Source organism: Cydia fagiglandana, chromosome 4 (genome assembly GCF_963556715.1).
Source record: "Cydia fagiglandana chromosome 4, ilCydFagi1.1, whole genome shotgun sequence".
NCBI lineage: Eukaryota > Metazoa > Arthropoda > Insecta > Lepidoptera > Tortricidae > Cydia > Cydia fagiglandana.
The window spans coordinates 193,523-213,767 of NC_085935.1; the positions used below are offsets into that span (position 1 = coordinate 193,523).

Consider the following 20,245-nt stretch of genomic DNA (forward strand, 5'->3'; position numbering starts at 1 on the left):
TGAGAATATGTTTCAGAACAGCATATTAAAAAATATTGATTGTTTGAATTAATGGTTTTAATATATTTTTCTGTTTAATTGATAATTTGGATAAATAAATGAATAAATAAGACCTATCGTACGTAAAGGGTTTGAAATCTCGGAACTTGAGATAGATTGTTTTATTTTGATAAACCAGATAATCGACTGTCGTGGTAACCAAAAACAATATAAATATGGTTAACTGGACAGGACTAGGTGTATAATCAGGGCGCGTAGCCAACGTGCCAATCGTTAACGCCCCGTAGCGTATCGTAGTCATCGCTCTTGACTATCACTCTTCCCCACTAGCAAGACAGTGACAGTTTCGTTTCGATCGCGACGGACCCGTTGGCTACGAACCCAGTAAATAATAAGGGTGCTATTTAATCGATCTGCAGAATATTCCTATTTTGATGAACAAAAAAATATATATGGTCAGCAGAAATTGATACTTGGTCGGCAACTTTTGGTAGGCAAGTATTTCTAAACCAGTTCGCAATTAATGTCATACTGAGCTGCTCTAAATTGATTTGGTTGGCAAATTAATTATTTGAGCGGCAGTAAGCGATCCACCATTAATCTAATTTTGGTAAGCAATCAGTGGGTAAGCGAATTATTTCATTTTGGATTACAATTTAACTGATCCGCAAAAAATGGTTAGCTGAAAAATCAGTTGATCAGCAAAAACCCACTTTTCTACCAACAGTTGGCTTCTGTGAAGGTCGCAGTTCTAACCTAACCTAATCCACTTTTCTAGTAGCAGTTGGCTTCTGTGAAGGTCGCAGTTCTAACCTAACCTAACCCACTTTTCTAGTAGCAATTGGCTTCTGTGAAGGTCGCAGTTCTAACCTAACCCAACCCACTTTTCTAATAGCAGTTGGCTTCCGTGAAGGTCGCAGTGCTAACCTAACCCACTTTTTCTAGTAGCAGTAGATTACGCGTGAAGGTCGCAGTTCTAACCTAACCCAACCCACTTTTCCAGTAGCAGTTGACTTCTGTGAAGGTCGCAGTCCTAACCTAACCTAACCCACTTTTCTAGTAGCCTGGTTTGCGCCGCGCGTGTCACGTGGTCTGATTACGCTCCGCCCGCAATTCTGCTGATTTTTCAAATCAAATGTAATTCACTTTATTATATCAGCTTACCATTCCTTTAATATGCATACGTTTCAATTAAACTACTTACAGACATTATTTTTCTGCCGACCAATTTTTAAACCTTGCTGATCAAATAATAATTTTGCGGACCAAGTATTTATTAACAGCCGTATTCATAAAAAATCCTTAAATGAGGAATGATCAGCTTATTAGCTAATCCGCTGTTTAGGCTTAATAAGCCGTTGATAAGAACCATGATTTATAAACGTTTATTAGGGGCTTCTTAACTAATAAGCAGATTAGACGCGTTATGTTGGCATCTTGGCGCATCATAGACTAAAATATGGCTGAACATTAAATTAAAAAAAAAGTTTGACAGCAGCACTAGCGGCCAATCGTAATATCATGAAGAAGTTGATTTACTATTTTGACTAATTTTCGGAATTATCTCTTATTAAAATAGCTTCTGTGCCACAAAAATAATTAAAGATTGCTGCATGGCCGGAAATTTTATAAAACTTGGTGAGTAACTACGTTTACAGACAAGTATCTTATACAGCAACAAGTAATAATATGAGTTCACTGCAATGTTGATATACCTATATCTTATTGCTTTTAGTTTCAATATTATGTGGAATGGAGTCGAAAGAAGTGGGGTTCTTTCAAACTAACCGAGAAGTGCATAATTAGCGAAGAGAAGAAGTCGAAGCCAGATACCGTACCAGACCCCACTCGCCTCCGCAAGAAGAACCATTGAATAATGGTTCATGAGTTCACACTAATTTATTCTGGTTGCGGCAGAAATTCACAACGGGTCAACAAAACGAAGTCCATTCAGACTCACTTAATCAGGTATGAACAATGTCCTATACTTTCTTGTTTACCTTACATACCTGCAGTGTTTAGAGTTAGACAAAGAAAAGTCTGCAGCGATTTTGATGATAACTCTAGGTACAGTTCAAATTTTGGGCATGACCATCTATTTATAATATATTATAGACATAGGTATGTAACATAAAATGTAGTATCTGAACATGTTAAGATTGACACTTGCATTGACGGCTTTGACATTATTTAAAGGTTATAACACTTATAAATTTGGTAAATTTATCCGTGCTTTGTGGAGCTTGGTGTATTTGTTTAAAATTATGCATAGGTATTATATTTATATTATAGGTATTATATTTCTTAACCATACAATGGAACCAAATGATAATTATATGTACAAGTGATGTTTTATTGTAACAAGCCGTTGTGTCGCGAGTTTACTTCTTGTCATCGTGTCATTAGTAATAATTTTGTAATGGTATTTATTTTATGCATGGAACAATGCGATGGTTATTATACTCGATCACCTAGCCAACCTACTTACTACGAGGAAGGATGGTTCACAAATTAGGCAGTATTTAAATACCAGTGTACAGGTGTGTGTATAGATACTGTGTACCTGCTGATTAAAAATAAGATGTTTTCTGCGTACAGTTGGTTATAATTAAGTTGGCTAATCTATATCTCATCAGACAGTTTGGACATCTATTCCAGAGAGTTTGCAAGGTCAATGTACAATGATATCATATTATAGTACCTAATAGGTAATGAATAATAAATGAAGTCATATTGATCTCTGTCTATAGCTTAAAATGATACTTAGTTACCATAACTATATTGAATCATGTGACCCTAACTTAAGTACATCCATTATATCATAAGCTAAAAATTAAAGAAAATTGTTGAATACAAAAATACTTTTATTCAAATTATTGCATCTTTTCAGATCCTGAAAGTACCATCATTAGCCACTGTTATTGTTGAATAACTCCAGGCTTTGGAAGAAAAGCTGTGGCCTGTGAACAGCTGTGAATATTGGTCAGAGAAGTGTAACTGACTCCGTACACTGCAAGTCCCAGCAGGAAATCAGCAAGAAACCTAAAAGAAAAAAAACATCAAAATGAAAACCTAGCTTGATTTAGGTTGAAGTAATAAAATTGTTCTAATTTAATTGGTGTTTTATTTTACTAATTAAATATATTTTTTGACTTGTTAAGGTTTGTACAATTTTTATTAATGATGTACAGTCACCTGCAATAATATGTTACACAACAAAGGCCCATAAGAGCATTGCACATTTTTGCAGCCTTCGAAGAGTAACATATTATTGCAGGCGACTGTACCCATATTGAAATACTCAAAATTCCATTTTTCTAATTACAATGCAATAAAATCTTAAATGTATCTAGCAGTCTAATAGGGATGTTTCCTGTACTTAAAATAAATTATGTCACACCATACCATGTATAAAATAAAGCACCAGATTATTATTAGAAAATAAATTTTCATATAAATACCATAATAGCAAATCATTTTGAGAGTTCTAAAAAGGAAAGTAGGACCCTATTTTGCACATATTTATGATATTCATGTGTTTGCAATATTGTTCTGATGAAAGTGTACAATTTATATAAAGTAAAGTAGATATTCATAGGTAAGTTCATGCTATGTACCTAGTTCAAAGAAGTTCAAAAATAATATTGGTAATTAATGGTTCTTATGTAGAATAAAATTAAAAGGTATTTTTGAATACCAGACAATGACAAGGACAAGTTTAGTGCTGCCCATCTGATATTAAGCACTGCAGCCTACAGGCAACTAGCGGAGTTACAAATAGCCGACAGTGCATTTTTGGGAGCACTGGAAACCTTAGCGTCAAGAACAGGTAGGTATAGAATCCGACCTGGATGACTATACTGAATAATTAGTTGACATAAATGAAACTTTCATTCTATAAAGTTCAGCTTGCAATATTTTTACCTGGAGGCCAAATTGTTATGCTCAAAGCCAATATTGAGCAAACTGCCTATGCAATGACTGCATATACCCGTGACTTTTTCAGATTTTTCATCACTTTACCAGACTGACAAGAGTGCACACTTCTTTTACCTGTAAATAAGTTGATACTTTTAAGTAGTGCCTACTTACCTGTGATATTTTTTATTAAACACAGTCGGTTAAATATGTCTATAAAACAAGTTAACTTATGGTAAATATTATAATCTCATTAGGTATAATGGTTAGTTATTCAATTGCAAACTATGAACGAGATTGATGTACTCTTACAGGGTCTATAATATTATATAGGTAGGTATAATGTGCGCAAGAAATGCAATTAAATTTAAGTTTGCGAAATGCGAACACCCTGATCTTAAATTAAAAACAACGTTTCTGGCAAGTGGTAATAATGAATAACTAAAGGGTTTACGCACAAATATAAGTAAGTCCTCGCCGTGTCCGACGATGGCGACTCCTCCAAATATTTTTAATTAGGAACATGGAACGCTCTAATATTACTTGCCAAGCCAAACTTGCTTTCGAAAATGCGATTGTATGGCGAGCAATGAAGCTGGCCCGCATAGATTTAAGTGAATCTGGCGGTTTACCTATTTCTCCAAACGCCTAATAGCTGTGAGGGAGGAACTCGCTCCGTTTATGATGCATTTTTCCGACTACGCGATCATAGAATTCTGTTGCCTTCTTCGATATTTTGGTTAAACGAAAATCACCATACACAAAATCACATAAACAACTTATAAAGAGCGGGATATTTAGGTTTCACGCCATTTTCGCACTATATCCAGGTATGTAATACGTAATTGCACATATTAAAGTTGTTTTCCATTCACATTTGGGATTTTAACCAAAACGTACTATTTGCTCTTGCTCTTGTCACTCTTGCCAAAATCAGCTGTTTCGTGACCGCCATCTTGTAAAATAGCAGATAATAAACAGATAAAGAAGGGTCCTCGGCTCCGTAACTTTCCGAGGATTTAATAAAGAGATGATCAACTGTTTAGCGCTAAAAAGTGTTTATGAATCACGTTTTGTGACATCCGGTTATCAGCAACTGATGATCAATGCTCTAACTGTTTATGAATACGGCTGTAAGCTGATAAATTATAATAAAAGCAGACCGATATATTGGTTTATAATGTTGACCGTTTGTGAATTATTTGCTGAACATGAGTTGTAGCTCGATTTTTATTTATTGCCTATAAAATATTTGTATGCTTTCCAAATGATTTAATTGCTATTTTTTTTTGCAGATCAATTTTAAAAACAGCTGACCAAATAATTAGTTCCCAAATAGTAATACTTAGTTAACCTCTCGTGTGCCGCTTTTATAGTTTTCAAATAATTGCCTTGAATCCGTGTGGATCGTTGATTAAATACGAGCGGTTAATCATTTTCAGTGGGTTTTGGCCAGGGTTCCTAATTATTTAAACATACATACATATCTACTTATTATATTACAAGAACCAAGGTATGATCTTCAATTAAACAAATTAAATGAAATAAAATCTTTATTTAAAACATGAAGGTTAAATATTATTTATTGTGCTTTATACACAAAACAAACTTTAAATCAAATATACTTTCCAAAATGAAAATTTGTGAAAATTAGATGAAGAATGACAGCAGTAAGCATCTAGTGCATGCGTTACACAAAGATAATAAAACAAAATAATTCATAAGTGAACATAAGTAGTATCCGTTTGTCAATAGCCAGATTATTAAATTATAATTCGAAACGTGTGTTGAGTGTTCAAAACGTGCACGTTTTATATTTCATAATCAGGACAGTACTGGGTGATTTGACAGTCACATCCCGCAGGGTCAGTAACGCGAACGTTGAAGGGTGACAAAAAGGGAGGGTAATCTGGTCCATCGATCTGGGGTGGAGGATAGGGGTAATTACTGGTGTTGCAACACACTATCTTTTCACCGACGGGCTTCCTAAATGGCCCGCAAGCACCCTGGAACATAAAATCAATATTTTGAAAACACATTACCAGTATTATATTCCGAAATTTTAATCCACTCGCATTATAATTCCACTTATTTTTATTACAGATAAAATTAAAGATAATAAACATTACAATTCACGATGTTGAAAGTAAAAGTCATTTTCAAATAGGCATTTTTTGCTGTCTCACGGCCATAGGACTAAAAGACTGGGTAATATGTGTATATTTTCATTCAATGTATTATAAGCTTTAAAAATAATATACAATTATATCTTAAATATTATTTGTTTTTGACAAAATAGCATTTGAACATCCGAAAACGGCGAAATTGGCCGCTTTGTCACGTGCCCCAGAAAAAAATCATAACTTTGGATGTAGGCAACGTATTATTAATATCTTAATGTTTTTATAAAGAGCATTTTCTAGAAAATTTATTTAATCCTTTCGATAAATTAACGGTAGGTATTTAATAAAACAAAGGAAGCCTTTTTATCGTTGTCCCACGCGGCACTTGTTTTGTTATGACTTAAAGATACCCCCAAATTCTTCTTTGTCTATTGAATAACGGTTTACGACGCGACGCAATATTTGCGGTTAGTTGGGCGTCGATTACCATCAAGTGTGGACGCAGAAACAGTTTAATTCGTATAAAAACAGGTAAGAATCTCTTTCGATATATTTTGTTACGACTACAATGACATTTGTATGGACGCTTAATATGTTGGTACACAGTCGAAATAAAAATGTGTATTTTATAATAATAGTTGCAAACATAGTGTTAAAATATATAGTAAAATAAATAAGTGAATCGGTTGTATTGTTTAGGAAATTTCGCAAAAAAATATTACTGGCGACATTTATACGGCTATTTTAACCGTACAAATGTCGATTGTGGCATATAAATGGCCACATAGTACCATACAAATGTCGAAAAGGTGCCATACAAGTATCGTCAGGGTCCCACAAATGCCACAAAAATAATACTGTAATGATTTGGTATTGCCATACAATGTTGAAGAAATGCCATATACATGTCAAAAGCGCCTTACAAATGTCTAAATAGTGCCTTAAAAATGTCGATATTTAAACGTTCGTATCCATAAAAACTATAACTACAAAATCGTCCATAACTATAAAAAGTAGAGTGATACAAATATAACAATTCAAATAATTTGTTTCGACGTAAACAATATATCAATATATGGAGGAGACAGTAGATGTACAGTATATTTTTTGTTGTTAGGAACCCTTCATAAAACTATGATTATAAATCAGATTTTCTAAAAATAAAAAAAATGCCATACAAATGTCGAAAAAACACCCTCTTCAAAAATTTACCCATTTATAGCTTGATCTATATATATAAATGCGTGTATCCTTAATACTGACTGATTCGTCAACGCAGAGCCGAAACTACAGAGACAGGAAAATGGAATGTGCACACCAGGTTGCATTTTATAAAGACAGTGTACAAGTTCGTCCTTGTACTACATTTATGTTCTATCTGATGTACCTTTCTTCCTCTATTTCGTACAATAAAGTGTTTACTTATAGGTCAGTAAATGAATGCTCAAAAAACGTTGTAGAGGGAAATGCTAGGAACACAATTTTTGACTCCGTAACTTTGTTTAGACTAGTTAGGAGGTGAACATATCAAAAGTCCCCGGCTGTAGCCCCGGTGCTGCGGGGAAGAGGGGGGTAAGAAGGTCGAATTTTTCGGTTTTTCATTGATATCTTGGAAACTTTGCATCTTAGCGACATGACTACTAAGACAAACCGAAAGCTCATAAAATTAGTTACAAGTTTTATCTAGTCAAGTTTTTCGATATCTTGAATAGTTTTTGAGATACCCGCTCTTGAAAGTTTATTTAGGGATTTTAATTTTATCTTGATATCTACATCAGTGATGCTGTTAGGCCATGTTTGGTATCATTTTCGTATAAATCGGGGGTGCTGAATTCATTTATGGTATCACATTGACACTATTCCGAAGTAAAACCAAAATTAAAAAAAAAAATATTTTTAAAAATCCCGCTTCACGCTTAAACCGCTGAACCAATTTCGTTGAAATTTTGTATAGAAATAGTTTCAGTCTCGACACAGGACATAGGATGGTTTTTATAACCAAAAGCATCTTTTGAGGATGTGAAAAGTGGGGTGGAAGTTTGTATGAGGAGTCAATAACCGCTGAACCGGTTTAGGTGAAATTTAGGATGGTATACATCTGTGATTTAGATGAAAATGATACCTAACATGACTTCAAACTTTACCTTAAGCAGTATTTACCTCACGAATTCAGTTTCGTTGACGAAGTTGAATTCCCCCCATACTCCATTTCACAACTTTAAAGGATGATTATTGAGATAAAAAGTATCTTATGTCCTGTCTTGGGACTCGAAATATCTGTATACCAAATTACAATTAAATCGGTTGAGCGGTTTAAGTGTGAAGAGGACTTTAAAAAAAAGGTATTTGTTTAAAGTTTATATGTTTTTCTAAGGAATGGTGTCAATGTGATACCAAAAATGAATTCAGCACCCCCGATATATACGAAAATGATATCAAACACGGCTTAGCAGCTTCACTAATGTAGATATCAAGATAAAATTGAAAGCCCTAAATAAACTTTCAAGAGCGGATATCTCAAAAACTATTCAAGATATCGAAAAACTTGACTGAATAAAACTTGTAAAAATTTTTATCAGCTTTTGGTTTGTCTCAGTAGTCATGTCGCTAAGACGCAAAGTTTCCAAGATATTAGTGAAAAACCGAAAAATTCGACCTTCTTACCCCCCTCTCCCCCCCAGCACCGGGGCTACGGCCGGGGACTTTTGATATGTTCACCTCCTAACTAGTCCAAACAAAGTTACGGAGTCAAAAATTGTGTTCCTAGCATTTCCCTCTATAACTTCTTATTTCTTGGCCTATTACTTACTTACAAGAGAAAGATTTTGAGAAATTCAACCTGTTAAAGGGTTAAAAAGTGATGAACATTTGTCTTGGGGTTCAAATTTTATTTTAATCCAGGAACTTGAAATTTCGTAAAAACTGTATTTTATTAAAAGAGAAGAAAACTACTTTCAGCGTACCTATTTGAAAATTCCTACCCAATTTGGTGAATATAGGGGTTGAAAGTTGTATGGACATAAATCAAAGTCAGGCATTTCAAAAAAAATTATCTGAATAGACCACTTATGCATATCTTATTTGCACCGATATTATGCATTACAAATTGCGTTTAAGAGTGACATTCCATTTCCAACTGCAGCTGCAATACTGTTCATTTTACTATGGAAACGCGTCGCTGTCATTGTCAATTGCCATAGAAAATGAACAGTATTGCAGCTGCAGTTGGAAATGGAATGTCACTTTAAGTATTTAAAATTAGAACGCATTCGTATAGCAATTTATTTAAAATTTGAAAATGGAATACTGAATAACTTAAAGGTTGCAATTTATACCTATGATTCGGTAAAGTTGTGTTCTAATGTATGGGGAAGACTAACAAATTATAGCCAGCATTCAATTAATGTAGTATGAGACCTTTGGGTATGGTGCTTTACGTACACTAGTGTCCCTTGCCCTCCCCCTGACGTAACCCCCCCCTTTTAGCATGAAATATGTCCCGGGTGACAGTTTTTATAATTTTTGAGAAACTCTAATAGTTAGGAATAATGTGTCAAGGTAAGAAATAATCCTTAATAAATTTTAAACAAAAAAGGTTTTAATATATTTAATATGTCAAAAAAGGTTACTGGCAACTTTTTTATAGACCCACTATTTATGTATTAACTTGTTGAAGTTCAATATAACATAACTACTGAAAGAAATGTTATACGGAAAATAAGCTTGTAAGGTTATTCTCTATGCAAGATTTATTTCAATGCTATCACGTACTATGTTATATTGAACTGCATCAAGCCATAACATGAATGTTGTGCGTCATATCAAAAAAACCGGGCAAGTGCGAGTCGGACTCGCGCACGAAGGGTTCCGTACCATAAAGCAAAAAAAAAAAACGGAAAAAAATGCAAAAAGAAAACGGTCACCCATCCAAGTACTGACCACGCCCGACGTTGCTTAACTTTGGTCAAAAATCACGTTTGCTGTATGGGAGCCCCAGTTAAATCTTTATTTTATTCTGTTTTTAGTATTTGTTGTTATAGCCGCAACAGAAATACATCATCTGTGAAAATTTCAACTGTCTAGCTATCACGGTTAGTGAGATACAGCCTGGTGACAGACAGACGGACGGACGGACGGACGGACAGCGAAGTCTTAGTAATAGGGTCCCGTTTTACCCTTTGGATACGGAACCCTAAAAACTGTCAACAGGGACTTATTTCATGCTAAATGCTAGTGTACGTAAAGCACCATACCCAAAGGTATCATACTACATTCATTGAACGCTGGCTATAACTTGTTTTTCAAAACACACAATTTGACCGAATCATAGAACAAACTTTAACGTGTATTAAAAATCAAACCACAAGTTATTTTTAAAAGTCGCTGAACAAATGTTGGTGAGTATGAGGAGTACAGCCTACAGTTTAATTTTTTGCTCATATTACAGGCCACACCCGGTATAAATATATATGCTCGTTTAGTACCCACTAAGTAAACAAGACTTTTTGAACTTACCTACTGTGGGATTGCCTAGCCTACGTCACAATAACATGGCCGCTACATATAGCGCTATCGCATATTATCATATAGCGCTGTCGCATGATGACGTAGGCTTGTGTCAGTCAGGTGACCTAGAAAAGACGGGAAGAGAATACCAGACGGAGTATATTATTATACCATGATCAACATCTTCTTGCTGCGCGGGTTTTGCGAACTACCCGCACTTGATCTTGATTATTCACTTGTACGCTAGGGTTGTCACTTTGTCTACACACAACACTGACTACATCCGATGGTATGTGATGGGATATTTCTTTACATTCACATTTACTAATCACTGGATTCCACGAAGATGAAATCCCGCGCAGCAAGAAGATGTTGATACTTATAATTCCTCGCCAGTCTGCCTGTGACCACGAACGTAACGTCACGTTCGAAACGTCAGGATATAAATAAATGTAAGTTTTACACGATTAAGTCCCGTGTGAGATATAAAAGACAATCCCACAGTAGGTAAGTTCAAAAAGTCTTGTTTAGTGGGTACTAAACGAGCATATATATTTATATATATCGGCCGGGTGTGGCCTGTAATATGAGCAAAAAATTAAACTGTAGGCTGTACTCCTCATACTCACCAACATTTGTTCAGCGACTTTTAAAAATAACTTGTGGTTTGATTTTTAATACACGTTAAAGTTTGTTCTATGATTCGGTCAAATTGTGTGTTTTGAAAAACAAGTTATAGCCAGCGTTCAATGAATGTAGTATGATACCTTTGGGTATGGTGCTTTACGTACACTAGCATTTAGCATGAAATAAGTCCCTGTTGACAGTTTTTAGGGTTCCGTATCCAAAGGGTAAAACGGGACCCTATTACTAAGACTTCGCTGTCCGTCCGTCCGTCCGTCCGTCTGTCTGTCACCAGGCTGTATCTCACTAACCGTGATAGCTAGACAGTTGAAATTTTCACAGATGATGTATTTCTGTTGCGGCTATAACAACAAATACTAAAAACAGAATAAAATAAAGATTTAACTGGGGCTCCCATACAGCAAACGTGATTTTTGACCAAAGTTAAGCAACGTCGGGCGTGGTCAGTACTTGGATGGGTGACCGTTTTCTTTTTGCATTTTTTTCCGTTTTTTTTTTTTGCTTTATGGTACGGAACCCTTCGTGCGCGAGTCCGACTCGCACTTAACCGGTTTTTTTATTTTTTTGGGGAAAGTATACAATATACGTATAGGAAAAAAGTGTCAATGAAAGAAATACTCCCTATTAAATTCTTAACAAAAAACTGCCGTATTCGAACTTCAAGATATTCACAAGAGACGACACGTACTAGATCCATTCTAGATACGTTTATAGTTTAGATATCAACTAGTTCTCTTTTGCAGCGCAATTCGGGCAACCAATGTCACTTTTACGTTAGATAGAGTAAGATATCTATTAGATGTGAATTGGATCTCTAAGTCATATCCTGTGGAAATCGTTCAAGAGTATCTCCAGAACCGCGCAAATGTCAAATTTGACAGGTTAGATCTTAAACATATCGTTATCGTATCTTGGTGATGTCTAAAAGATATCTAATAGATGTCTATTTCAAAATCCGAATCGCGGCCAAAGGTTATATTATAAGGTAATTTTTGAGTTCCGTACCCAAAGGGTAAAACGGGACCCTATTACTAAGACTTCGCTGTCCGTCCGTCTGTCCGTCCGTCTGTCACCAGGCTGTATCTCACGAACCGTGATAGCTAGACAGTTGAAATTTTCACAGATGATGTATTTCTGTTGCCGCTATAACAACAAATACTAAAAACAGAATAAAATAAAGATTTAAATGGGGCTCCCATACAGCAAACGTGATTTTTGACCAAAGTTAAGCAACGTCGGGCGTGGTCAGTACTTGGATGGGTGACCGTTTTCTTTTTGATTTTTTTTCCGTTTTTTTTTTGCTTTATGGTACGGAACCCTACGTGCGCGAGTCCGACTCGCACTTGCCCGGTTTTTTTGATATGACGCACAACATTCATGTTATGGCTTGATGCAGTTCAATATAACATAGTACGTGATAGCATTGAAATAAATCTTGCATAGAGAATAACCTTACAAGCTTATTTTCCGTATAACATTTCTTTCAGTAGTTATGTTATATTGAACTTCAACAAGTTAATACATAAATAGTGGGTCTTATCAAAAAGTTGCCAGTAACCTTTTTTGACATATTAAATATATTAAAACCTTTTTTGTTTAAAATTTATTAAGGATTATTTCTTACCTTGACACATTATTCCTAACTATTAGAGTTTCTCAAAAATTATAAAAACTGTCACCCGGGACATATTTCATGCTAAAAGGGGGGGGTTACGTCAGGGGGAGGGCAAGGGACACTAGTGTACGTAAAGCACCATACCCAAAGGTCTCATACTACATTAATTGAATGCTGGCTATAATTTGTTAGTCTTCCCCATACATTAGAACACAACTTTACCGAATCATAGGTATAAATTGCAACCTTTAAGTTATTCAGTATTCCATTTTCAAATTTTAAATAAATTGCTATACGAATGCGTTCTAATTTTAAATACTTAAAGTGACATTCCATTTCCAACTGCAGCTGCAATACTGTTCATTTTCTATGGCAATTGACAATGACAGCGACGCGTTTCCATAGTAAAATGAACAGTATTGCAGCTGCAGTTGGAAATGGAATGTCACTCTTAAACGCAATTTGTAATGCATAATATCGGTGCAAATAAGATATGCATAAGTGGTCTATTCAGATAATTTTTTTTGAAATGCCTGACTTTGATTTATGTCCATACAACTTTCAACCCCTATATTCACCAAATTGGGTAGGAATTTTCAAATAGGTACGCTGAAAGTAGTTTTCTTCTCTTTTAATAAAATACAGTTTTTACGAAATTTCAAGTTCCTGGATTAAAATAAAATTTGAACCCCAAGACAAATGTTCATCACTTTTTAACCCTTTAACAGGTTGAATTTCTCAAAATCTTTCTCTTGTAAGTAAGTAATAGGCCAAGAAATAAGAAGTTATAGAGGGAAATGCTAGGAACACAATTTTTGACTCCGTAACTTTGTTTGGACTAGTTAGGAGGTGAACATATCAAAAGTCCCCGGCCGTAGCCCCGGTGCTGGGGGGGAGAGGGGGGTAAGAAGGTCGAATTTTTCGGTTTTTCACTAATATCTTGGAAACTTTGCGTCTTAGCGACATGACTACTGAGACAAACCAAAAGCTGATAAAAATTTTTACAAGTTTTATTCAGTCAAGTTTTTCGATATCTTGAATAGTTTTTGAGATATCCGCTCTTGAAAGTTTATTTAGGGCTTTCAATTTTATCTTGATATCTACATTAGTGAAGCTGCTAAGCCGTGTTTGATATCATTTTCGTATATATCGGGGGTGCTGAATTCATTTTTGGTATCACATTGACACCATTCCTTAGAAAAACATATAAACTTTAAACAAATACCTTTTTTTTAAAGTCCTCTTCACACTTAAACCGCTCAACCGATTTAATTGTAATTTGGTATACAGATATTTCGAGTCCCAAGACAGGACATAAGATACTTTTTATCTCAATAATCATCCTTTAAAGTTGTGAAATGGAGTATGGGGGGAATTCAACTTCGTCAACGAAACTGAATTCGTGAGGTAAATACTGCTTAAGGTAAAGTTTGAAGTCATGTTAGGTATCATTTTCATCTAAATCACAGATGTATACCATCCTAAATTTCACCTAAACCGGTTCAGCGGTTATTGACTCCTCATACAAACTTCCACCCCACTTTTCACATCCTCAAAAGATGCTTTTGGTTATAAAAACCATCCTATGTCCTGTGTCGAGACTGAAACTATTTCTATACAAAATTTCAACGAAATTGGTTCAGCGGTTTAAGCGTGAAGCGGGATTTTTAAAAATATTTTTTTTTTAAATTTTGGTTTTACTTCGGAATAGTGTCAATGTGATACCATAAATGAATTCAGCACCCCCGATTTATACGAAAATGATACCAAACATGGCCTAACAGCATCACTGATGTAGATATCAAGATAAAATTAAAATCCCTAAATAAACTTTCAAGAGCGGGTATCTCAAAAACTATTCAAGATATCGAAAAACTTGACTAGATAAAACTTGTAACTAATTTTATGAGCTTTCGGTTTGTCTTAGTAGTCATGTCGCTAAGATGCAAAGTTTCCAAGATATCAATGAAAAACCGAAAAATTCGACCTTCTTACCCCCCTCTTCCCCGCAGCACCGGGGCTACAGCCGGGGACTTTTGATATGTTCACCTCCTAACTAGTCTAAACAAAGTTACGGAGTCAAAAATTGTGTTCCTAGCATTTCCCTCTACAACGTTTTTTGAGCATTCATTTACTGACCTATAAGTAAACACTTTATTGTACGAAATAGAGGAAGAAAGGTACATCAGATAGAACATAAATGTAGTACAAGGACGAACTTGTACACTGTCTTTATATTTCGGTCAGATTCGGTCAAATTGTGTGTTTTGAAAAACAAGTTATAGCCAGCGTTCAATGAATGTAGTATGATACCTTTGGGTATGGTGCTTTACGTACACTAGCATTTAGCATGAAATAAGTCCCAGTTGACAGTTTTTAGGGTTCCGTATCCAAAGGGTAAAACGGGACCCTATTACTAAGACTTCGCTGTCTGTCCGTCCGTCCGACCGTCCGTCCGTCTGTCTGTCACCAGGCTGTATCTCACTAACCGTGATAGCTAGACAGTTGAAATTTTCACAGATGATGTATTTCTGTTGCGGCTATAACAACAAATACTAAAAACAGAATAAAATAAAGATTTAACTGGGGCTCCCATACAGCAAACGTGATTTTTGACCAAAGTTAAGCAACGTCGGGCGTGGTCAGTACTTGGATGGGTGACCGTTTTCTTTTTGCATTTTTTTTTTGCTTTATGGTACGGAACCCTTCGTGCGCGACTCCGACTCGCACTTAACCGGTTTTTTTTATTTTTCTGGGGAAAGTATACAATATACGTATAGGAAAAAAGTGTCAATGAAAGAAATACTCCCTATTAAATTCTTAACAAAAAACTGCCGTATTCGAACTTCAAGATATTCACAAGAGACGACACGTACTAGATCCATTCTAGATACGTTTATAGTTTAGATATCAACTAGTTCTCTTTTGCAGCGCAATTCGGGCAACCAATGTCACTTTTACGTTAGATAGAGTAAGATATCTATTAGATGTGAATTGGATCTCTAAGTCATATCCTGTGGAAATCGTTCAAGAGTATCTCCAGAATCGCGCAAATGTCAAATTTGACAGGTTAGATCTTAAACATATCGTTATCGTATCTTGGTGATGTCTAAAAGATATCTAATAGATGTCTATTTCAAAATCCGAATCGCGGCCAAAGGTTATATTATAAGGTAATTTTTGGGTTCCGTACCCAAAGGGTAAAACGGGACCCTATTACTAAGACTTCGCTGTCCGTCCGTCTGTCACCAGGCTGTATCTCACGAACCGTGATAGCTAGACAGTTGAAATTTTCACAGATGATGTATTTCTGTTGCGGCTTTAACAACAAATACTAAAAACAGAATAAAATAAAGATTTAACTGGGGCTCCCATACAGCAAACGTGATTTTTGACCAAAGTTAAGCAACGTCGGGCGCGTCGAATTATAAGTATCAACATCTTCTTGTTGCGCGGGATTTCATCTTCGTGGAATCCAGTGATTAGTAAATGTGAATGTGAAGAAATATCCCATCACATACCGTCGGATGTAGTCAGTGTTGTGTGTAGACAAAGTGACAACCCTAGCGTACAAGTGAATAATCAAGATCAAGTGCGGGTAGTTCGCAAAACCCGCGCAGCAAGAAGATGTTGATCATGGTATAATAATATACTCCGTCTGGTATTCTCTTCCCGTCTTTTCTTGGTCACCTGACTGACACAAGCCTACGTCATCATGCGACAGCGCTATATGATAATATGCGATAGCGCTATATGTAGCGGCCATGTTATTGGGACGTAGGCTAGTGTCACTCTGGGAAGAGAAGACCATGTTTTATTAGACTATGATGTTGATGCAATTCCTCACCAGTCTGCCTGTGACCACGAACGTAACGTCACGTTCGAAACGTCAGGCCATAAATAAACAGAAGTTTTACGCGATTAAGTCCCGTGTTAGTTAATTTTTCTGTGTCGTATGACGACACAGAAAAATTACTAACGATCCCTAAATAAGTAAATAATTATTAAGTTCCTTCTCGTTTACTGATGCACTAAGCGGAAATCATGTTTTTGCTAAGTTGCTTTATTTTGTTATTAGCATAAATCACGTATTTAAGTCTTAAACTGTAATATATGTAACATACGCCACAAACCTAGATTAGTCATTACTCATTATTGCCATGTAATTAATTTTAGAATTATAGGTATGATTTGTTTTTATAGTAAGCACATAATCATTATTTAGCCATATTTCTAGAATGTAAACATATCAAACTGATACCTACCTAAATGAACACAAATTTAACTCATAAGTTTGCCGTTATGTTAGTTATTATTTATTTAAGTAGTTTTATTTTTTCAACCTGAGATACAGGATTTTCCTAGTTCAGGTAGAAGTCATTAAAAAGCCTTACTTGATAAGATATTATTAACCTAATGTTAAATGTATAACTATGTTTTTCTGAATAAAAATTTTATTTATTTATTTATATAAAAGTATAAGTCGATCTGTATAAATTTTCCTAAAATAGTAATTTTTTTCCAATCTTCTTAGTTCATATGACTAAAAAATATGAATAAAAACACCGGGGACAAATACGAATGGGCTATAAGTTCGCTAGACCTGCGCGATATGTTACCACGCTTTATGAGGATGGGGAAATATTGAATGTTTCTACTCCTCGTCTTTAATGGTTCAATTAAAACTTCGCATACAAAACTATAATCGCACACGTTTCGCTATGTGCTCCCGACTCAACTATTATGACTTCATTACGAAACATTTAAGTGTACTGTCATGAATATGACCAATCACTTTTCAAATCAAGAGGACAAATACAAACAATAGAACAAAAGACATGAACTTGACCCTTTAAGTAGATAATTTTTTTTAAGTTTTTACTTTTTAGTCACCTACTATAGTAGAAAAAGTAATGTTATAGTTGATTAATTGAAAAAGTAATATTATATATATATATATATATATATATATATATATATATATATATATATATATATATATATATATTGTAGTGATATAGGTACTCGACTTGCTGAAAACATAGTGCTCTACTGAAAAGCTCGATTGCATCAAATTCTATATAAATACTTGACAAAATCGCTACGGTTTAACAATCTGAATGAACAGCTTTACTTTATTCCTTTCACTACTTAAATATAAGTGACAGTAAATTAGGGTAAACCCTCCAGTGAATGAACACCCCTCAGTGAATGAACAAAATCACGTTTTTTCTCTAAAATAAGAAATATAGCAATTTCTTCCACTTGTCTTATTTTTTTTCCTATTAACAACTCTATTTCCTATGCAATGACAACCCGTAATAAATTTATTTCAAACCAGTTAGGATGTGACTGGCGTTTGAAGTTTACGTATTTCTGGATTTGAAGTTTTGTATGGAAATATTATATCCCAGTTAAGAACAGTGTACGTTTGGAGCAACATATGAAGTGCTTATTTAATCTTTACCAGTACAAAGTTTAGTTATTTGGTTAGATTAAGAGTTGAACCTTCTATTTATGTACACTTTGTCGGCGTATTATGCGATTAAGTCTTTATTTTTTATAGTTCCATTACTGGCTCATCAAATGTTCTGAAACCAGTAAATGAACAGTGTGTTCATTTACTGGTGTCGCGTAGATTTCATTTTTTTCCCAAATGTATATGTAAACGCAATCGTATTGAGCTTGTTTTTTGTGATTCTGCATAGAAAACCATTTTGATTCATTTAGCCAGTATTGGAACAAACCAAATTTCTATAGTCCATTTACTAGATTTGTCATGCCTATGTATGAACAATACAAAATTTGGCTTGTTCATTTATTGGATTTCTACTAATTCTATGTATGAACAGTGTAACCACGAACAATGCCGTGACAAGTTTATTATTTTAAGCATTATTTGGTGAGCATGACCCCTTTTCATCAAAATATGCACGTTGGTTCTTGTTTTAATGGTTGATTTAATTTTTTCCTCTTAATATGTAACGGGTTTCTATGTTATTGGTGAATAACCATCATTTTATTACATTCTAATCGATTCGAAGTCAATATGGAGGGATAAAAAGATATAAACGCTATCGCTATACCTATTAAAATAGAGCCGGAAACGGTGTTTGTGATAAAAATGATTTTATTATGCTAATTAAAAAGAGTTAAATAATGTTCATTCACTGGGTTTTTCGGTGTTCATTCACTAGTTTTTATGTTCATTCATTAGGTTTTTGGGTAGTTTTTGGTAAATTCTGGTATAACTCAAAAACTATGAAAGTAATTAAAAATCGCAGAAATTACTTTCTTATTTATTATATGAGGATTGATTAAATTGCAAATAATTATTCCAATTATTAATTAATACTGAGCAATGATTTTTCAAACTTGGATATTTGCTTAAGTGTTCATTCACTGGTGGTCTTACCCTAATTAAAATAAAGAGTTCTTACATCAGGAATGGTCACTGTTCCTCCCGGGTAAGGCACATGTACAGGCGTTAGAGGTACAGGATGATTAGTTTGTTGACCTGAAAACAAACAGTTTTAGAAATAATAAATATGGTAATCCGGCATGCAGTTGCGATGCAATGTTGACACCTTGAAAAGAAAATCAAACCCTATTATAAAAAAATATTCAAAGATATTGAAGCGCAAAACAAAATTCATAAAAGAGCATTACGAAGCTACATCCAACTTCATAGGCAGGGGATTCGAACCCAGCCTTATGCTGCAAGGAGATTCATTGCTGTGTATCACATATTCATAGTTATTTGTTCCTGAGTTATGGATATACCCATAGCTCAAACATACCTAAAGGTCAATTGTATGATTTCTATCTTGTAAGCTATATACGCATATATAAAGATTTAAAGATATACTGTTTATTTATGTACAGATATTTATCATCGAGTTTCCGGTACGGTTTCGATTATCCGCTTATGTCGTAAAGTTTACGAGATTAAAATATCTATAAATACGTAATGGTTTAATATATATATAATTTGTATGATAATTACAATGTTTTATTTCATAATAAACGGAAACAATTCAATTGTATGCACTTTATCTGAAGCACGATATTTATTTAAATGTTATATGTTTATTTTATAATAATTGGTGCTAAAATATTTAAGGCATAATTAATAAAACGATTTTTATTTTTTATTTGCATCAAACAAATCTTATTGTATTACTGTGTCAGTTATCGATTGCCGACAAAAACATCTGATCTCTCTCTTTTGACATTTTGAATTTTTGTTATATTCATGGACGAATTTAGAGGAACTCAAAAAAATGGTTTATTTACTGGATAGCATCTAAACTATAATACTTAATACCAAAAGTAACTTAAACATTCCGTTCCTTGATAACTATTAATGTTTAAAATAGTTAGGGTATTAAATAGGGTATTATAGGTAGGTACTATATTTAAAATAAATGCATGCATG

The 20,245-nt window shown here is 34.5% G+C and overlaps 3 long non-coding RNA genes across 3 annotated transcripts; 1 reads left to right on the top strand and 2 right to left on the bottom strand.

Moving 5' to 3' along the window:
• Window positions 1-1,286: 1,286 nt before the first annotated feature.
• On the top strand, window positions 1,287-3,115 carry LOC134664079 (uncharacterized). Its single transcript, XR_010098201.1, has 3 exons — window positions 1,287-1,638; window positions 1,736-1,968; window positions 2,891-3,115. It is a non-coding gene; the product is annotated as an uncharacterized LOC134664079 (long non-coding RNA).
• Window positions 2,844-5,012, bottom strand: LOC134664080 (uncharacterized). Its single transcript, XR_010098202.1, has 3 exons — window positions 4,551-5,012; window positions 3,925-4,053; window positions 2,844-3,042 (listed from the first exon to the last, which is right to left on the bottom strand). It is a non-coding gene; the product is annotated as an uncharacterized LOC134664080 (long non-coding RNA).
• A 446-nt stretch (window positions 5,013-5,458) lies between these two features.
• On the bottom strand, window positions 5,459-19,328 carry LOC134663421 (uncharacterized). Its single transcript, XR_010098138.1, has 2 exons — window positions 19,248-19,328; window positions 5,459-5,924 (listed from the first exon to the last, which is right to left on the bottom strand). It is a non-coding gene; the product is annotated as an uncharacterized LOC134663421 (long non-coding RNA).
• Between the last annotated feature and the right edge of the window lie 917 nt (window positions 19,329-20,245).